General features: G+C 41.6%; 2 long non-coding RNA genes across 4 annotated transcripts in view; both read right to left on the bottom strand.

The window, feature by feature from the left end:
• Positions 1-18,291, bottom strand: part of LOC122456698 — a 31,444-nt gene that overhangs the window by 11,839 nt on the left and 1,314 nt on the right. The gene's annotated exons all lie outside the window — the stretch shown is intronic.
• LOC119857081 lies at positions 4,153-13,109 on the bottom strand. Its single transcript, XR_005293496.2, has 2 exons — positions 10,537-13,109; positions 4,153-9,742 (listed from the first exon to the last, which is right to left on the bottom strand). It is a non-coding gene; the product is annotated as an uncharacterized LOC119857081 (long non-coding RNA).

The raw sequence follows: 18,291 nt of genomic DNA, 5'->3' as shown, positions 1-18,291 counted from the left end.
CCAACACATCATCTTGAAGAACAATAGTTACGGTAGGTTAGTAACGATCTTTTCTTCTTCTTCAACGTGCTTGCTCATGTCTATTCCATGTCAGGTAACTCACAAGCAGTGCCCTTGGCAGTGAGCTAGGAGTTCACAGGTATATTGATTGAAATACAACTCTCCCAAAGCTGGTGTCATCCCTGGGTTGCCGGGTGATGTGTATACAGGCCCAGGGACTGCAATGTGGCTCTTGAGTCTTTTAAGCCTACGCAGCTTTGTGTCTGTTCAGTCCAAAAATAGCAAGGACCCTTCACACAGAAGGTCCTGCACATCCTAGGACATCCCTGACAACTGCAGCCATGAGCCTCCCTCATTGTGATCGCTAGATGCCATCGACCTGGCAGCTGAGTCTGCCATGTCCAAGGCAGCTTGGAGGGAGGTTCTCATCACTGTCTTTCCTTCCTCCACAAATGGACAAGAATTCTTGCTGCACACCTTGGGACAGTGAATCCTTAAATCAAGCCATGGAGTTCCAGACACCAAAATCGTATCGCCCCAGCAGCACATGCTGGTTTGCAGTATGTAACTGGAGGCTCACAGTAGAATAAACCTTATATACGAGTCTAAGCATTTTGCCTCTTTTTTTGGGTTGCACTGGCCTGGTCCTGCCTATTGTGCTCGTTGGCTGTAGTGACCACTAGTGAACCCGGGGGTGGGTGGGAGTACATGTATTCATACCCCCTTGCAGGCATGTAATACTTTTTTTCTGCCTTCTTTGACATTGGGGGCTGCCATAGCGCCTTCACCATTTTGAACACCTCTTGGTGCATGGGCAGAGTCACCTTCACAGGAGCCACAGCTACTAAAAAGTCAAAGATGGGGTCCATAAGCTCTTTGAGATCCTCCACCTTGAGGCCCAGATTGGAGCGATGCTCTTGAGGTGCTCCTGGTGGGCTTGAAGATTGTTTTGGGCCACAGGGTTAATGGACCACCTGAGCACCTCATTTGGGGAAGATGAGGAAGAAGCAGCTGGTGGGGGAGGGGCTGGATCCACAGTCTCTTCCCAGGCCCCTTCAATTGGGAGTACCACAGGGTTCTCAATGCTGCGGTCAGAGTCCAATGCAGGTTCCAGTACTGACCAAGATGGCTGCAGCTGTCCACTCAGAGGTCAACACCCACAGGGGTTGCCAAAAAACTGTCCAGGTACCACCAGGAACCCCCACTGATTCCAGTACTGCCAATGCACTGGCCATTGTCTTGGGGCCCATGGATGGACTGGCACTGATGTCCATCTGGTAAGCTAGGCAATGATGCCTCTTCCGTGGTGGCACTGACTCTCTTGAAGTCTGATGAGGTTTCCATGAGGAGGGCTATGGCAGTACTGTTGTGCCTTCTAGCCAGCTACAATGGGACTCCGGGGAATGAGGATTTGGTACCGGGGGAATGACTGTGGAGACTCAAGTGAGTGGTGCTGGACTTGCATGAGTAGTGCTGCACAGCCAGAGAACAGAGACAGATCTCTGGTGATCAATGCCTGGGATCCGGTGAATTGTGTTGAGAGGATGGAGACCAGATCTAGCCTGCTATGCCTAAGCAAGAGAAAAGACTGTTCCAGCAATTGTCATGGGTGGTAAGAAGGAACTGAGAGGTTGAAGGGCTGGTGGAGCTCTTTCTACTGGCACATGACCATGGGCCTCCAGGGGCAATAGAGCTGGTCCTACAGATGCCAGAGTTTTCCTCCCAGGGTAATGGTGCACACAGTGTGTGAACAAGTAACATGGAATAGACGTGAGCAAGCACTTCAAGAACCTGGGCGATTCTGTGCATGTCAACCAACAGAAACTTAGGTGTCTATAGAGTTAGGGAGCATAAGTGGAGGTTCTGAGGATCTCAATGGTGCCTAGAGGTTGAACTTAAGTGCCTAAAATGGCAATGAGACACCTAAGTCCTTGGATCTAGCTCCAAGTCCCCTTTTAAGCACTAAAATTAGTAGCCTAGTTTAAAAAGCAAACACACACAACATCCACAAGCAAAACACTAACTCCAGCATTGGATGCTCAATACTTTTGAAAATGTAGCCCTTCATTCAGATGCCAAAATACAGGTTGGGGAGCCTAATTTAAAAACTCACTTGTTAAATCTTACAAAAAAATACTAAATTTATAGGCTAAGTGTACAGAAGTTCACTTACATACAGACAATACACAAGGACTAATATAAAAAGCTATAAAGATAATGGAGTACAAATAAGACTACATCTAATGAGAATGAAGATGGCACTAGCACTATTTCTGTGTAGTTGTGGAGACAGTTTTCTAGAACGAACAGGCCAGGACAAGACCAATACTTGGCATCTTCAGCTCCACCCTTAGAGGCACTTCTGCATGCTAAAGCAAGTGTTTGTCTGCCTTTTACTGTAGTAATTTCAAAGCCAACTCTGCACACACCTGCACTGCCAAGGCCTGTTCTGCACACAAGACTCGCAATTCAGATTGTCACAGAGATTGTTAAATCAATACAAGAGGTTATGTACTCTTGTGATACCTGAACAATGTGCAGTGTGAAAGATAGATAGCTCGCACAGCAGCCTTCTTTTAGAGATTTTTCTTATGGCTTTGGCGTGCATATGAACTAACTTGCATTAGTTAGTACACTATATGGAGGAGCATGTGATGTTAAATGACATGTTTTGTAGCAGAAATAATTAGAACCACTTGTGTCCCCAATCACTTTATAAAGCAAAACATTGTATGCCCCCCACAGATCAAAACCATCAAATTACTACTTTTAAAGTCTAAATTTCAATCTAATGTTAAATTCTACTTTCAAACTCTGATGTTCACACATGGACTAGACCTAATTTTATTAATTTTCTACTCCTAGTAACTGTTTTCCCAATTATAAATTAATTGTAGTTCCTTCAGAAGGTGCATTGGGATACACTACTCTAGCTTTATAAAATGGGCAAGCACGAAAGTCTGCAAATGTGAAGGGAATGCGACTACTGTCAGTAAGAAGAAAAAAGGAGCAGTTGATGTGAAGATAGCAAATGGCTATTACACATGCAGTTATAAACAAGCTTATATTCAGGTGAAGCTGGAGTATATAGTTTCATTATAATTTTTTACTATGAGCAATGCCTGTGACTAGAATCAGAGCCAATCCCTGAAAACTGTCAAATTAAAAAAAAAAAAAAAAAAAAGAGTTGGTCAACGTTAATGGGGATTTGTTTGAGGTTTTCATGTGTGCATGACTGAAATCAGAAGACAGACATTGTAACTTTAGTGGCCATGGTACAGTCTTAGCTTCTCTTTAATTTTTGTTTCAAATACAATCATGCTGTGATTGCACTTGCTATACGACTTATCCACAGAAAATGTCAGTATGATAGATACAAAAACAAACTTGACAAATAGTTCCTGCCTCAAAAAACAAGTCAGTCTCTTAGCAGCAACCCCCCCCCCCCCGCCATATAAATCAAACTGTGTCCCAGCTCTCTAGGGGCAAAGATGGTGTTGGGGTTATAGATAACCTGAAAAACTTGAAATAATTACTGGAACATGTAGTGAATATTATGTAAAATGTATTGTAATTAAATATGTTTCTTCTACCCATACAAGTTTTTAATATAGATAAAAACAGGCACTTTTTAAAGAGTATGCAGTATTTTCCCTGAAATGCTATATAGGAGTAGTTATGCAATTTTCCACTATAAACATTGTGACTACAAGAAAAATATAAAAATGAAGGAAATTTAGCATAAAGATGTCACTTAAACATAAATCACTTTTCAAATGTAAGAGTGTGATTTAAATAGAGTTTGAGTGATGAAGACTGACAAAACACGATACAGATGTTTCTGCTCAGATTTGAAATCAAACTGAATAGGCAGCCTCTATTACTCGCTACAGAATTAGGGAACTGCTTTGACTGACGAATAGGAGGCCTGGTTCTCCTCTCACATATACATACTTGTCTCACACCAGTGTGAATCTGTTTACTTCAGTGAAGTTATTCCTTATTTACACCACAGCAGGTAAGACGACAATGCCATCTAGGACATTTTAGAATGAAATGCCCAAATAAAACTTAATTTTAAAATCACCTTTTAACCTTGGATGTTACTAATAGGACTAAATGTTTAAAAAAAAAAAAAGACTTCAGGGAAAAAAGTCAAACCAATTTTTTTTTTATTTTTATTTTGCAATTTATTTTCCCTCATACATGTTGAATGGTTGCATCTGTACAGCCAGCTGGTACTTCACAGGTCTTGTGTGCTAATATGCGATTATGCTCATGTGAGTAGAAAAGAATGTACATTTAATCTATACCACTATGGCAGCTAGGCTTCTAGTATAGTTATATCCATAAAGATAATAAAGGGCCAGATCATCATCAATGCAAGTTTATATCTTGGGCACAATGGTGCAGACCAGCCATAACCCATGGACTCCAGAAGGGACTGTGTCAGAGGCACAATCCCCTGGAGCTCAACAGAGCACTCTGAGTGTGCAAGCTGTACTATCCCCTTTCTCTGCACCTCGGTGTGTGGTAGGGGAAAGGGGGCATGCCCTCCCCCTTCTCCATGCCTTTAGGGGCACTAAGAGCAGTTTATTCACTCGTCTGAACACAGAACTGAAATACAGTGGATGTACACAGATGGAGGGGTGTACATGCACAAGCACTAGACAATCTAGTCACAAAGGAGGAAGGATGGTCATGTGGTTAAGGCACATGCATTGGAGTCAGGAAACAGTTAGCAGCCTTGCCACAGTTGTCCAGTTTCTTAGGTTTATTCCCCAATTTCCTCATCTGTAAATTAGAAACAATACCACCTACATCACAGCAAGTTGAGTGGATAAATTCATTATGAATGTCTATAAAGTGGTTTGATATTCTTGAATAGGAGGTGCTATAGAAATTCAAAGTACCAGTATGATATCTGAGAAGGGGTGAAAAGCTGTTTTGTATTTAGACATAATGCATCAAAATGTCACTATCATAACAGTGAGCCTGATTGTTAGATTGGGTAGGGGTGGAGGAAGGAGAAGAAGAGAAACTAAAACAGCTGTCTTCCTATTTGTTTTCTCAAGGAGGAGGGAGTGGTTTCCCCACCCCACTGCACTGAACAAACTGCAAGACCCACCACTGAACACCAGGGCTCCCAAGGGATCAGCAGGAGACCGAAACCTTCCACATGGTTCTGCAGCCTGCTGTGGCTCCAGCCCTGTTCCATGACAGCATGGTTCAAATGGAGCCATGCTTGTCAGGAACTACTGTGGTCATGACTTCCTTCCCTCAGGATCCCTCTTAAACAGGAATGTAGCAAAATAATACAAGCCCACTCTGTTTGTTTTCAGCCCTGAACTCCAGAGAAATAGGAGGGGAGGCAATAATTTGTATGCCCCAGACCCTCTATTTCCTCCCCACACAGATCATTTTGACTGCCCTTCACATCATCCAAGTAAATGAAATGACACATCCGAGGGGAGGAAAACATCTGTGCATAAGATTCCCTCCACATATGGCTCTCAATGACATAACCAGTACAATGCTACTCCATTTTCATGCTTCCTAAATTTCTGCCTATGTTTACATCTGCTTTGCTTTCCACTTCAACCAAACACCAGGACTTCAATTAAATGTCTGATTTCCCCCCACACCCTGAAAGAGGTGTTCTGATTTGCAGCCCGTCTTCCAACAGCGATCCAAATTCTTGCAGAGTTCTACCCACACAAGTAACTCCACAATGTCCTATTAACCTTACCTCGTGTCTTGACCAGTTTGCCTATTCAATCCCTAACAAACTAATCCTAATTCTTCTAGTTCTCCACCTTCTTCCCCTTTCTTTATACCTGGGCTTCTCTATATTGTAAAACTTAATTGTTACATGTTAACATGATAAAGATTTAACAAACAAGTGTTAGCCATAACAATTTTAAACACAACAGTCCTTGTTTACAGTGAGGCTGTTATATTACATTACACTGATATTTCCAAGTGCAGACAAACCACTGTTGCCATACACACCACTACACCATTTTGCCTCTTGGAGAGAGGGGCAGGGTGAGTTGCACTTAATCAGTGAACTTCCCAAGAACAGAAAACACTAGAGCTCAGTAAAGGCTCGTTTACACTGGGGGAGGGAAAATTGATCCAAGTTATGCAACTTCAGCTACATGAACAACATAGCTGAAGTTGACGTACTTAGATCTACGTGGTGTCTTCACTGAGGTAAGTCAATGGCTGATGCTCTCCAGTTGACTCCGCCTCTTGCCCTGGTGGAGTACCGGAGTTGACAAGAGAGCACCTGGGGGTTGATTTATTGCATCCGGACTAGATGCAATAAATCCACCCCCACTGGATTGATTGCTGCCTGTTGATCCAGCAGGTAATATAGACAAGCCCTTTGCAGCAGGGCCTCTTCCCTGCATGCATGGACTTGGAACATGAGGAAGTTTTGAAGCTCTTGATGACTTTGCAAAGAGTCATATTAATGTTACCAACTCCAACACTGTCTTGGCATGCATTTATATGCTGCCCAAGTAATTTATTTAGCCTCTCAGAAGGAACAGAGTAGTACATTCTTTTTTATCCCTCAGTAATATTTGATATATGAACAGCAATGCAGCTGTGGGTAGGCCATGAACTTTGCCATTTGCAAGTTCATTTTTCAAATGCAGTAAAATATTTTAAGTGCCTAGCAAATGGTTTTTAAAATCAGTCAGCTTTGTAAGCCGCAAGTTATTAGCTATTTGCATAAATCAGACCATTTTTGTTTCAGTATTAGACAGAATGCATGATTTATGGTGCTATTCAATATAGCAGAGTTTCCTAGACGGCAAAACTAAAAAGCAAGTCCACAGGTAAGTTTATTCAAGTTCCTCCCCCACCCCACCTTTGGACAAACTGATGTCATGCCAAACAGCTCCACTGCAACTTGAATATATTATACAAGAATGTCACAGCTACCAGGCAGACTTGCTTGACTGAGCAAATCCATGGCTAGCACTTAATGACTATATCGATTGGGCCCTATTCCTCAGACAGATGGAAATTCAAGTAAATGATACTTTTATTTTAGGGCAATAATTCCTTCTGTCTTTGACATCCCAATTATGCATTCTGGGGTATCGCTACCATGAAGAAATTTAATTCTTCACATCAGTGAAAATAATTTTTGATGAGAGCTAGATTTTTCTAAAGAGCTCAGCTCATTTTGGACACCTATATAAAGGCCAAATTTTCAGAACTGCTCAGCCTCTGCAAGTTCCTATTGATACTTACACACAGGTTTTCAATAACTTACTATGTTCGGCATAAGTTATATTGAAAATTCATTTTGATTATGAGAACTGAGGCCTTTTGAAAAAAAAATCTACCCGTTAATGCGGACTCATACTTGATATTTGTGATATTCAGCACTTAACTGAGTAAAGTTGTTTTAGGGAGAGAACTGTAAAATACACTTTAATGGAAACACTTCCCTTAATATTAGGAATTAATCCCCATCCCCACAAATCTGGGGGCCTAAAAAAAGCTGAAAATGTTCCAACACCTCTTGTGTTTTTTCCCTTAATATTAAGCTGCCAAAAGTTATCAAGTGTCTCAAAAAAAAAAAAAAAAAGAAAAGTATACCAATCTGAAAGCTAAATTGGTTCATAATATCAGGAGTTCCTTTTATACAGGGAGCACTATGTCACAATGTGCATCAGTGAGCAAAGTCTACACCTGATCAATTCAAGAATCAGAGGCATAAGTTACCAGGCTTGAGGCCCTGTGTCTTCACACCAGCTCCCAGATCTAGCAATAGGGGTCCTGAAGAAGCTACTGACAAGAGCTGCCAATCAGCTGCTACACCAAGCATCCTTCCTCAGCACAAAGACCGGATGAGTAAGAGTTGGCTGGAAAAACATTAAACTATGGAAGTTTTGAGGGAGAGAAGGAAAATGGTATTTTGCATCACTCCCTTTCATCTATACTTTATTTTAACCTGGATCACAAAGGAGTTTCCATGGAGTAAGATGGAAAAACCCTACTAAAATGACTCAGGCCAAGTTGTACTAGTAAATTGCTCCTAGTATAAAGTATGCTATACGAGCAAAGCAGTCCTAGTGTGTACGCAGCTTGTAACAGCAGAACTGCACATTATCCCAGTCCCACTCCAGCAAAATAAGGTATACTGGCAAAATGCAGTTCTGCTGGTATAATAGTATCTGAACTAGAGATGTCTGCTGGCACAGCTATGCAGATCACCCTGACCAAGGCAGCTAAAGTTTAGTGTAGATGTGGTCACACCCCCCCTTCCATACATACCCTTAAGGTCAGGATTCTCTGGCTCACTGTATCATGCACCCCAACAGCAGACGGTACAATGTGGACCAAAGTAATTTTGTCAAGGACTGACAGCATGATTAGCCCTGCCCTGAGGGGACTGCAGTCAAATGCTCAATATAATTAAAATGATCTGCACAGCCAAAGAACCTCAGAGTTTGTTTAGATAAGATTTTTCTATGAATGGTATGAGTATACAGACCCTAATGGTTTCTTTGGAGCCTTTCTGGTCTACAGGCATTATTTGAAATGCAGATGACTGACCCCCACTGTAAAAGCTACATTACAAGCATTAGTCTGTTACTGAAGTCCTTTTTAGGGTGTAACTCATTGATAGAGGACAAACTGGCCAAGAGGCCAAAAGTTAGCAGGATTAATAGTGTTGGAAAAATTTAATACACAAAAGTAGTAAACATCTTTTAATTAAGAGATCAAACACAGAGTTGCTTTGGCCCTTCAGACAGGGTCTTTACTCTGATAAAATTTCCATTGAGACCAAGATGAATTTTGCTGGAGCAAGGACTGCTGGACTAGACTCAGGATTTGAGAAGAGTGCTCAAGAGGGACTGAACTAAAAGCAGAACCAGATCTACTTTGATATAGGGACATTTTCTGCTACCGTTACCTATCTACTAGATTTAGTTTTTGAATAATCTGTTTTTTGGGTTTTATTCTATTGTAGGTTAGTGTTGAATGCAGTACAACAAATGCCATATCTAGAATTTCCTTCAGCGAACCATGTTTGAAGGGCACTCACATATTACTTGAAGGCATATTGCCAAAGCACATCATTTCCAAGTAGTTCCTATTTCCCTCATGCCCATACAAACTGGAGGCTTTCAGTTGCCACCTCCAAATTTTTTTTTTTTTTTTTTTTTTTTTTTTTTTTTTTTTTTTACACTGCTGTTGTATAATGTTTAAAGGTTAAACCATCCTTTAAAGGTTTCAGATATTACGGTAAGGGCAAACACTGAACAGATGTGACATTAAAATATCTGAAAAGTTTTTAGAAATAGCTTGTTGCAAACATGTGACAAATGTTCACTGAACAGGTTTAGATATACTTGCTATTGTAAACAGGATGCAAGTTTCCTTGCAGTTGCTACAATGTCTGTATAATTGGTGCTTAACCTCTCACTATAGAAAAAAATTCATACAAGAAGCCACATGCTTCCTGTTATTTAAGGAGCTAATAACCCACTAAAAATCCTTAACTTTATACACTGGAGTATGTGAAAGCAGATCTGAAAAAGGGGACTTGTTAGCACTGCAAGTCCCTGTCCCTACTTTTTATGCAAGATCTAAATATTAAGAAATATGGATTGCAATTTGGAAAAAAAAAATTGTAACCACTAACAGAAGTAATCCATTCAAAATTACGAAGTCATGAACAGTTTTTTGGCTTTGATGGTCTCCATTAGAGAAGCTAGAAAAAAAAGACAAAAGGAAAACTCATGAAAGGTTTGATATTTTGACTATATTGTTTGCATAACCAGCCACACTGATGGAGTTCAATGCATCTTATTTGAAATTTATGAATTGTTTAAAAAAGTCATTATATATATAGTCTATACAAATATTTTGTTCTCCCCCTCCCCCCATCCAGTCCTCACTTTAGTTTGCCCACAACAGCTACAGTAGGCCCAATAGCAAGTTTCCCTGTATAAGCACTAACATTTGGCTTACATGAGTTAGGTCAGCTGCTTGTCTGTACCAGTAGTTAACATTAAAATAAATGAAGAGTTGTGCAACTGAAATGGAAGTAGAAGCAAGCTCTATCTATACTTGTACAGCACCTTGCATAAACCTAGGGCATCTTCAGGACTATGGTAACACACCCTACACTGGAATAGAGCACATGGAGGCTGAATATCTCCAGGCTAGGCCTTTAATTTTAGGCTTTATTTTCCTTATCACTATGGCAAAGCCTGAGTTAGTATCTTAGGTGTAGTTAAAAATGAAGCTTTTCTTTTCATTGAGATTTTTAAACCTGAATAAGCAGATGGATGAATGAATTAGAGTGTGGGGACTGGATAGATTCACTTGAGAATTGTCAGCATGTTAATTTTTTTATTTTATATATAGTATTCATATTCAGCAGTTTCATAATGTCCTTATAAGAAGGACATAAGCAGATCTGAACCTCTTCACATTTAAGTGGCATGGCTATCAGTCAGTTTTTTCTGCTCACTTTATAGAAGCCGAACAGAAACCTCTTACCACAAACTCCACATTATCTAGACACATTATCTAGAGATCCATCACCAGCTCCCCTTGTGATGAGGTTCAGTCAGATCTCAGCAGCTAGGCCTAGGACAAGGTTGAACAGCACATCAGTAGAAGTCTTTCTATTCTGAATTAATGGTGATTGGTTTAGTGTCTAATCTGAATATGGACCCTAGAGTACAATATAACCTAAGTCTTAACCACCTAGATCAATCCTATGCATTTTTATTTTTTTTTAATCACAAAAAAGTTTCATCTGGACAGGAATCAGTATGAAATATTTACATTGTCCATTTAGACTCCCACTGAAGTTTATTAGGTAGCCTTCAGTTACCTTTCATCATAATGAACCTTAAAGCACTCCATTTTACTAAAATGCAGTAGCTATTAATGCACAGCATGATTACACAACTGTAAATGTATCATTTTTTAATAAAGCTCAGATCCACAATACTTGTAGCAGTGGATAATAAAAGACAAATGAGCATGTAGGCTAAACAAAGGAATTTCCCTTGCTTTTATAAACAGAACTAGTTATACCTAAATGTGAGATTTGGCACTTTGCACGCAATAAAGTTAGGTGTGGGTTTTTTTTTTTTTTTAAATTAAAAAAAGGAGTAACCCTCTTCCTTTTTTAGAATAAAGTTTTAGTCACTTGACTGGTAAAAGACAACACTATTTGTTAGTCTCTAAGGTGCCACAGGTACTCCTCTTTTTGTGGATACAGACAAACCAGCTGCTACTCTGAAAACTATTCAGTCATTTTCTCCCTTCTGTACCAGAAATCAACATAGCTCTTCTAGTTGTCTTTAAGGACAAGGATCAGTAGTCCCAGCACTAGAGCTTAAGGAAACAGAGTGGCTAGCTAGCTGGCTGAATCCAGACACACTGGCTCCTACATGAAGCGTGTTTTTTTTCCTTCAACCAACAGGATTGTGGAATACAACTTGTTAAACATTGCTCAACCTATTAGAACAAGTTTAAAAATAGAGCCTAAAAACAACTGTAGGCTATGCCTTTATATGCATGTGAATTTGTTCCAGCATGTCACTCTGGAATGGTAACCACTGAAAAGTAGTTTCAAAGTTGAACTACAAATGCAAACAGTACATATTAATGAAACAAACAAAATCTTTTAGAAGTGAAAAGAGAATAATTGCTGATTTGAGATTTAATGAGTAGATTTTTAAGTGGCAAATAAACCTAGTTAAAATAGTGGTAAGTTACCACTCTAAGGCTTTCTCTACACTACAGACCTTAGAGACACAGCAGTACTGTTACAGTTGTGCTGCTGTAAGGTCTCCCATGTAGCTGTGCTATGCTGCTGGAGAGAGCTCTCCTGCTGGCATAATTAAATCACACCCAACAAGTGGTGGTAGCTATTTCTCCTGCTGACATAGCACTGTTCACACTGGCACTTTTGTCAGTGAATCTTATGTTGATCAGGGGTATGTTTTTTCCATACCCCTATTGGCAAAAGGGCTAGTGTAGACAAAGCCTAAGGCCCTGTCTACAATAAGGCAAGTCAACTGAAGGTATGAAGTTAATGCACATACATTAAAAGGTGTTAAAACCCTTGAGTGGATCTCTCACTCAGGAATAAAGTAGTTTTAGTTCAGGACACTGTGGTAAAGTAGATCTGGCTCAGAATACAAGTCAGCTTGGCTCCTATAGTTCAGTATGTAACTGTTTAAAACATGATAGTTCTCTAGTTTGAGAGAGGGCCTAGAAGCTTTGTTCCTTGCCTTTAGATGATCTGAGAGAGTGAAAGTATCTTACCTAGACACCACTAGCTAAACAAAATGAAAGCTGTACAGCTATCCTTAATTTGGGCAACAGCTCCTTTTTGTTGGAATAGGCAAAAGGCTCTGACTTGAGAGCCCAGAATTAGACTGCAGCCCTATTGTAAGGTGGAAGGGAAAGCAAAATTGTCTCAAAAAATAAGACAGTTTTAATGGGCCAGGGGGTGAGGGAGGAGAAGAGGGGTATCAGTCAAATGAATGAGATGTCATATTTAGGATCAAAAATCCTTGACACACTAGAATGCATCAGGATTTTGATCTACTGATGGCTGCTTTGTTATTCAGCCTAGTTCAGAGACTGCTTTCAGCACCCAGGGCTTGAGAACGCAAAAAAGTTTTAATACCTGAACAGCCATTTACATTTCCTCCTTAACAAAATATGAACCCAGGCCCCTTTCAACAGGGGATGCATTAGAGCCACATAAGTTGACAAATTTTATCCACTGTTAAGTTAGTTACTCTTTTACTGAAGTTTCCAAAATAAAATATTGAAATATTCTTCAAACACCATAAATCAGGGGTTGGTAAACTATGGCCTGCAGGAAGGATCCAGCCTGCAGGACTTGCTCCCTGTGGTGCCGCAGGCCCTGCGCTAAGTGGCCAGCACCACATCCCTGCGGCTGGGGAGGGGGTGGGCGGCGCAGCAGAGAGGGCCCTGTGTGTTGCCCTTGCCTCCAGGCACTGCCCCCCACAGCTCCCATTGGCTGGGAACAGGGAATTGTGGACAACGGGAGCTTTGGGGGAGGTACCTGGAGGCATGGCAAGGTCAGCACATGGAGCCCTGTGGGGGGGGCCCCCCCACAGGGGCTGCACAGGGACATGGTGCCGGCTGCTTCCTGGAGCAGTGCAGCATGGGACCAGGGCAGGCATGCAGAGAGCCTGCCCTGGCCCCAGTGCGTGCTGCTGCCACCCCAGAGCCACTTTAAGTGGCACTGGGCTGGACCCTGAACCCCTCCTGCACCTTGCACCACAACCCTGTGCCCTGAGCTCCCTTCTGCAGTCCACACCCCTCCTCTACCCCAATCCCTTGCCCTGAGCCCGTTCCTACACACTACACCCTGCACTCCCTCCCACACCCCAACCCTGCATACGATTTCTCCACCCAGATGTGGCCCTCAACCCAAGAAGTTTCCCACCCCGACATAAATTATGGTATGTTCACATTACAACTTAATCATTGACACCTGGCAAAATGCTTCTAAAATGGGCAAATGTTTGGATTTTCTACCAATATTGGTTTTGGTTATGCAGATACTGTAAAGGACAGAAAGGTGCAGACAGCTTTAGTAGGGCAGAGAAGCTCTGTCATTACCTTATGCAAGCCTCCCCAACTCCAAAAATATACTGAATCCCCTGCACACCAGTGGCTGACTATCTCTTGCAGAACGCCAGAGCTAGTGGAGATCTGGGAGCAGTTTACGACCTTTTGCTCAAGTCTCTCCTCACTTAGCCCATACCTAGAATTCTCAGATATCCCACCACATACTTGTCTTAAGGCTGTTTTCAGCATCATGTTTCATGCTGTCTATTCTGGAAGGGTCTCCCTCCATGAAAGGCAGCATCATGGGAACAGGCACAAGAAATTCACTGAACTCTTTGTGGAAGTCAAAAAAAGGGGGAGGGGAAGAAGTGTCATGTATAGATGTACAAGAGCAGGGGGCAACAATGTTTCGTTTTATGTAGCAAGCTTACAATAGGCAGATTTCTTGCACAGAAACCTAGTCAAAAAGAAAAGGAGTACATGTGGCACCTTAGAGACTAACAAATTTATTTGAGCATAAGCTTTTGTAAGCTACAGCTCACCTCATCGGATGCATCTGATGAAAGCTTATGCTCACGAAAGCTTATGCTCAAATAAATTTGTTAGTCTCTAAGGTGCCACAAGTACTCCTTTTCTTTTTGTGGATACAGACCAACACGGCTGCTACTCAGAAATTAAGTCAATTATACATGGAACCCTGGTGTAAGCTTATCATTAAGAAAAATCATGCTGAAGAAGAATTATTGCAGGAGTTAAGGATGCACATTTGAGCAGGTCAGACTGGTTAAAACTACAGTAAAACAAAAAAAAAAAAAAAAAAAGACTTTCCTAGTCTCTTCTGCAGCTGTTAACAGGTTGAAGCTGCTAAACTGTATCACATCTTAAAAGTGATACAACACTGAAGCTGTTTTGCTCTCAATAAACACAAGAAAACCAGCTATTGCAATTAGATTAGGCTTGAGCATGTGCCAAAAATCTTCCTGTGGCAGAGTGTATCCCAGGTGTCGATCACGAGTCAGAGCCTCAACAACAGGTCTTTAAACCTCACACAAAATGCTCACACCAATGTAAGCAACATCTTTCTAATCCAATCCCAGATACCTCCAATGCAACATTTTGGTATCTTGCCTAATGGCAGAAACACACAAGAGGAACAATTAGTTAAGTGGTACTTCAACTCTGGACAGAAGGCTCACAAATCCAGTTGTTGCAGTTCTCTGAAACAGGTCATCTCTACCTACCATGTCTTTAAGACACCCGTGGGGGAAATAATGGATCTTATTCAGAGATCTGAGAAAGTAAAGTATCAGATTATCTTTACCCTCTGGGTTTTTACTATTCATTCATCTTTCAGTTTTGAAGAGTCAAATAGCTAGCTGCACCTCACTTCAGCAGGTGCAGGTAATCCCCAAAATTCAATTTTATTCACTACTGGCTTGCAGTGTAACCATCCAGTTTCAAACCAAAATACTACCACAATTAAGTCAACAACCCATTCCTCCATTAGCCTGGTTCTTCCATTTTTTGTTAAGGAGTTGTATTCAGTTTAGTCTACAGTTAATCAACGGAAGGTTTCTAGAATACAAAGCCACACTATAAAGTTGCTATTTTTAATAAGGCTACTATATCTGAGCCATGACCTATATTAAACTAAAAATATTAAATGCTCAACTCAGAAGAGTATTTTAATTTTTTGAGCATTTAAGGCTTCATTTTCTACTCTCCCTCCTCTCTCAAGTTCGAGACCACTCCATCCAAGTCACCAGTACTCCAGAGGCACTGTATCACTAAAGTTTCTCCAGCCAACGGTGCCCCCAGGACTCTCTATGCTATAGAATAGAGAAAAGTTAGTAGATCCTTGCGTCTGTCATACCCTCATCTTTCCCCCTTCAAGGGCTGGATGGAGAAAAGGAAGTAGTGCTGTGCAGGCAATGCTGCCTATCATAACAGAATTGGATAGGTCTACATGCAGCAGAACCCTCAGCTCCAGCATGAAATCCAAGGGGCATCAGCTAGTCCTAAGTGCACCTCATTCACCAAATAAAGTTTTGTATTCAGTCACTTCACATTAAAGAAGAAGTACAATTCCAATTTAAGGTGACTGAGGGCAACTCTACACTACACTGATGCAGCTGCACCATTGTAGCACATCTGATAAAGATATGCTCTCCTGTTGGCATAATTACTCCACCTCGGCAAGAAGTGGAAGCTGCAATAGCAGCTGTGTGGACAGTGCAAGTCACATTTCTGAGGGCCAAGAGCTTTTTCCACTCCTGAGCAATGCAAGTTAAATAAACCCAAGCAGTAGTGGAGGCATACCCCAAGTTATTTAGTCTAAATGGGATAGTCTCTACTGTTAAAGTGAGCAAATACCTTTATCTGGCCCTCTTTTCCTCTGCCCTGCTTCCCTTTTTGTAAGGCTCTGCTTGTACCTCATTACTTTTCTGCTTTCCCTCCCCTCCTAGCTTGTGCCAAGATTGCTCATAGGGGCTCTATACATTTCTTGTGGCATACATACCAAAGCACCACTATCAAATAGAAGTATGTACATTTGTTTTCACTGTGCTCCTATGACAAAATAAGATATGCACTGTCGTTAAGAACAGCACAGGCATTCTCTGCTATTGTAGTGGCTCCGACAGGGAAGAGAGGAATAGTAAAATGGCTGAGATTCTGGAACAAATCTTTGCAGATCCAGATAGATCAACAACTCCACTAGCTTCAAGTATCTAAATTAAGCAAGTATGCTTTTGTAAATGTAATCACGTTTCTAGAACAAACTATTGTGTGTATTATATACAATATATTAAAAAACAAGATAATTTCCTTCAGTGTCATTGCCAGATATTCAGCTGACATGCTCCTTAAAAAAAAGCCTCTCAAACTTACTGCATCTTTTCATAAAGACTGAATACAGAAGTTAATCCCCGAGATGCAGTCTTAACAATAAAGCAAGTTTGACAGTCCAAGTTCTTAAACCTTGGAGCCTCAAATAATTAAGTTAGCCATCTATATTTCAGTGTCTAATCTCTGCATTTGTCTTGAACTACATGTAGGAAATTTAAGAAAAAAAGAACACTATTCGATGTTGGATAGAAAGGAGGGCCTTCTTCCTTAGTGAAATTATTTGCAACTATGCAAGAGTACTTAGACTACCTCTGAAAGTAGCACAGATGCCAGTCACTCCAGGGCTACATGTCAGGCTAAGTGGCTGTAACTGGGACCACATTTAGTTATGTAACTAGACTCCAACTCACCCATGTGACTTACAGATAAGTCCTGATTTGTGTAAATTGGTAGCAAATATTTGCAGTAGTATTTTTAATGCAACAGTACACAACCTCCAGGATAAGACAGACAATGCATTTTTAAGCTCCCCTTCCACGCTCACTACTGTCTGGAAAGACAGGTAGAGGCCAACAGAATACAAGTGAACAAATTTAAGAGGGATAACACATGAGTCCCTCTATGGAGAAAGCATGGACTCCTCTAGTTTTAAATTTCCTAATTTTTTGTTCAATCTAGTTTTAAGTATGGCATCTTTAAAAGACTACCAGGATTACATAACTATTCATCTATATAAGCAAATCCAAGAGTTAATACATTGGTGCAATTGCAATACTTCAAATAGATTTTCTATACATCTGTGGTCTGAACTACCTGTTATTTAACTGCATCATGTTCTCTGAGTGAGAGGCTGTTCCACTGGAAATGCTGGTATCACCCCCAAAAAAATTAGTCAACTTTTTATAACTGGTCAATCCCATAAAGACTCTTCAGCATTCTTCCTTAGTAAGCCACCTCTGCAAGTCAATCCAATGTTGAGAGGGAGCACGCAGCAGCTCACAAAAAGGAGTATATTTGCAAACTGTGCAGAGGTGGACTAGGATAGTTAAGTGTTTCGCTAAGATGGAGACACCAACAAGCACTACCACAGGAAATCTAACCAACAAAGAAGGAGTTGCTCTTACAAGTGAAATAAGGAGAGTCAGGCATTTTAGTCACCGAAAGTGGATCGCAAATGTGACCTAATTTAGATAGCAGCAATCAGACACCCTACAACCTTGTCCGGGAGTTGTGAAAAACATTACTCTCCGCCCCCCATACCCTCATGGAGAGAGGGCTGGGGCAGGGAGAGGAAGAACGAGAACTTTCCTCTGCAGCAGCTAAGCTCAATGCAGGGAAGAGGGGGAGGAGGAATGAACTTTCCCCAGAAGGAGCTGCCACATCCTGGGGGTGGGGAATGGCACAAGAAGCGAGAACTTTCCTCAGCAGCACCAGCTACACCCTTTTACAGAGGAGTAATAGGGAAGGAAAATAAAAATCCACCCAGACGCTCCAGCCTGGGGCGGGGATCATAGGGCGGGGAAGGAAGCGCGGACTCTCCCCAGCAGCAGCCGCCGTCTCCGCCAACTTGGTCTGCAGCCAAACAACCCCACAAGAATGCAACGCGGTCACATGACCTCCGGCGGACGTGCAGCTCCCGTCCCTCTCCAGGGAGACCCTGCGCCATCTTGTACTGACGCAGTTACAAATACAGGCACAAGTTGGCCCGCTCCCCCCGGTTATCTCCTCAGTCTCGGCACCGCTCGGGTGATGGTTGTCAAGGCCTTCTCGTTCCCTTCCCATGAGCTTGCCTCAGTCTCCGAGCCCTCACGGACTCCCCAGCGCCGGGATCATGGCGCC

This window comes from Dermochelys coriacea, chromosome 1, assembly GCF_009764565.3.
Source record: "Dermochelys coriacea isolate rDerCor1 chromosome 1, rDerCor1.pri.v4, whole genome shotgun sequence".
In the NCBI taxonomy this organism is placed as follows: Eukaryota; Metazoa; Chordata; order Testudines; family Dermochelyidae; genus Dermochelys; species Dermochelys coriacea.
This window is presented reverse-complemented; position numbering and strand designations above follow the sequence as displayed.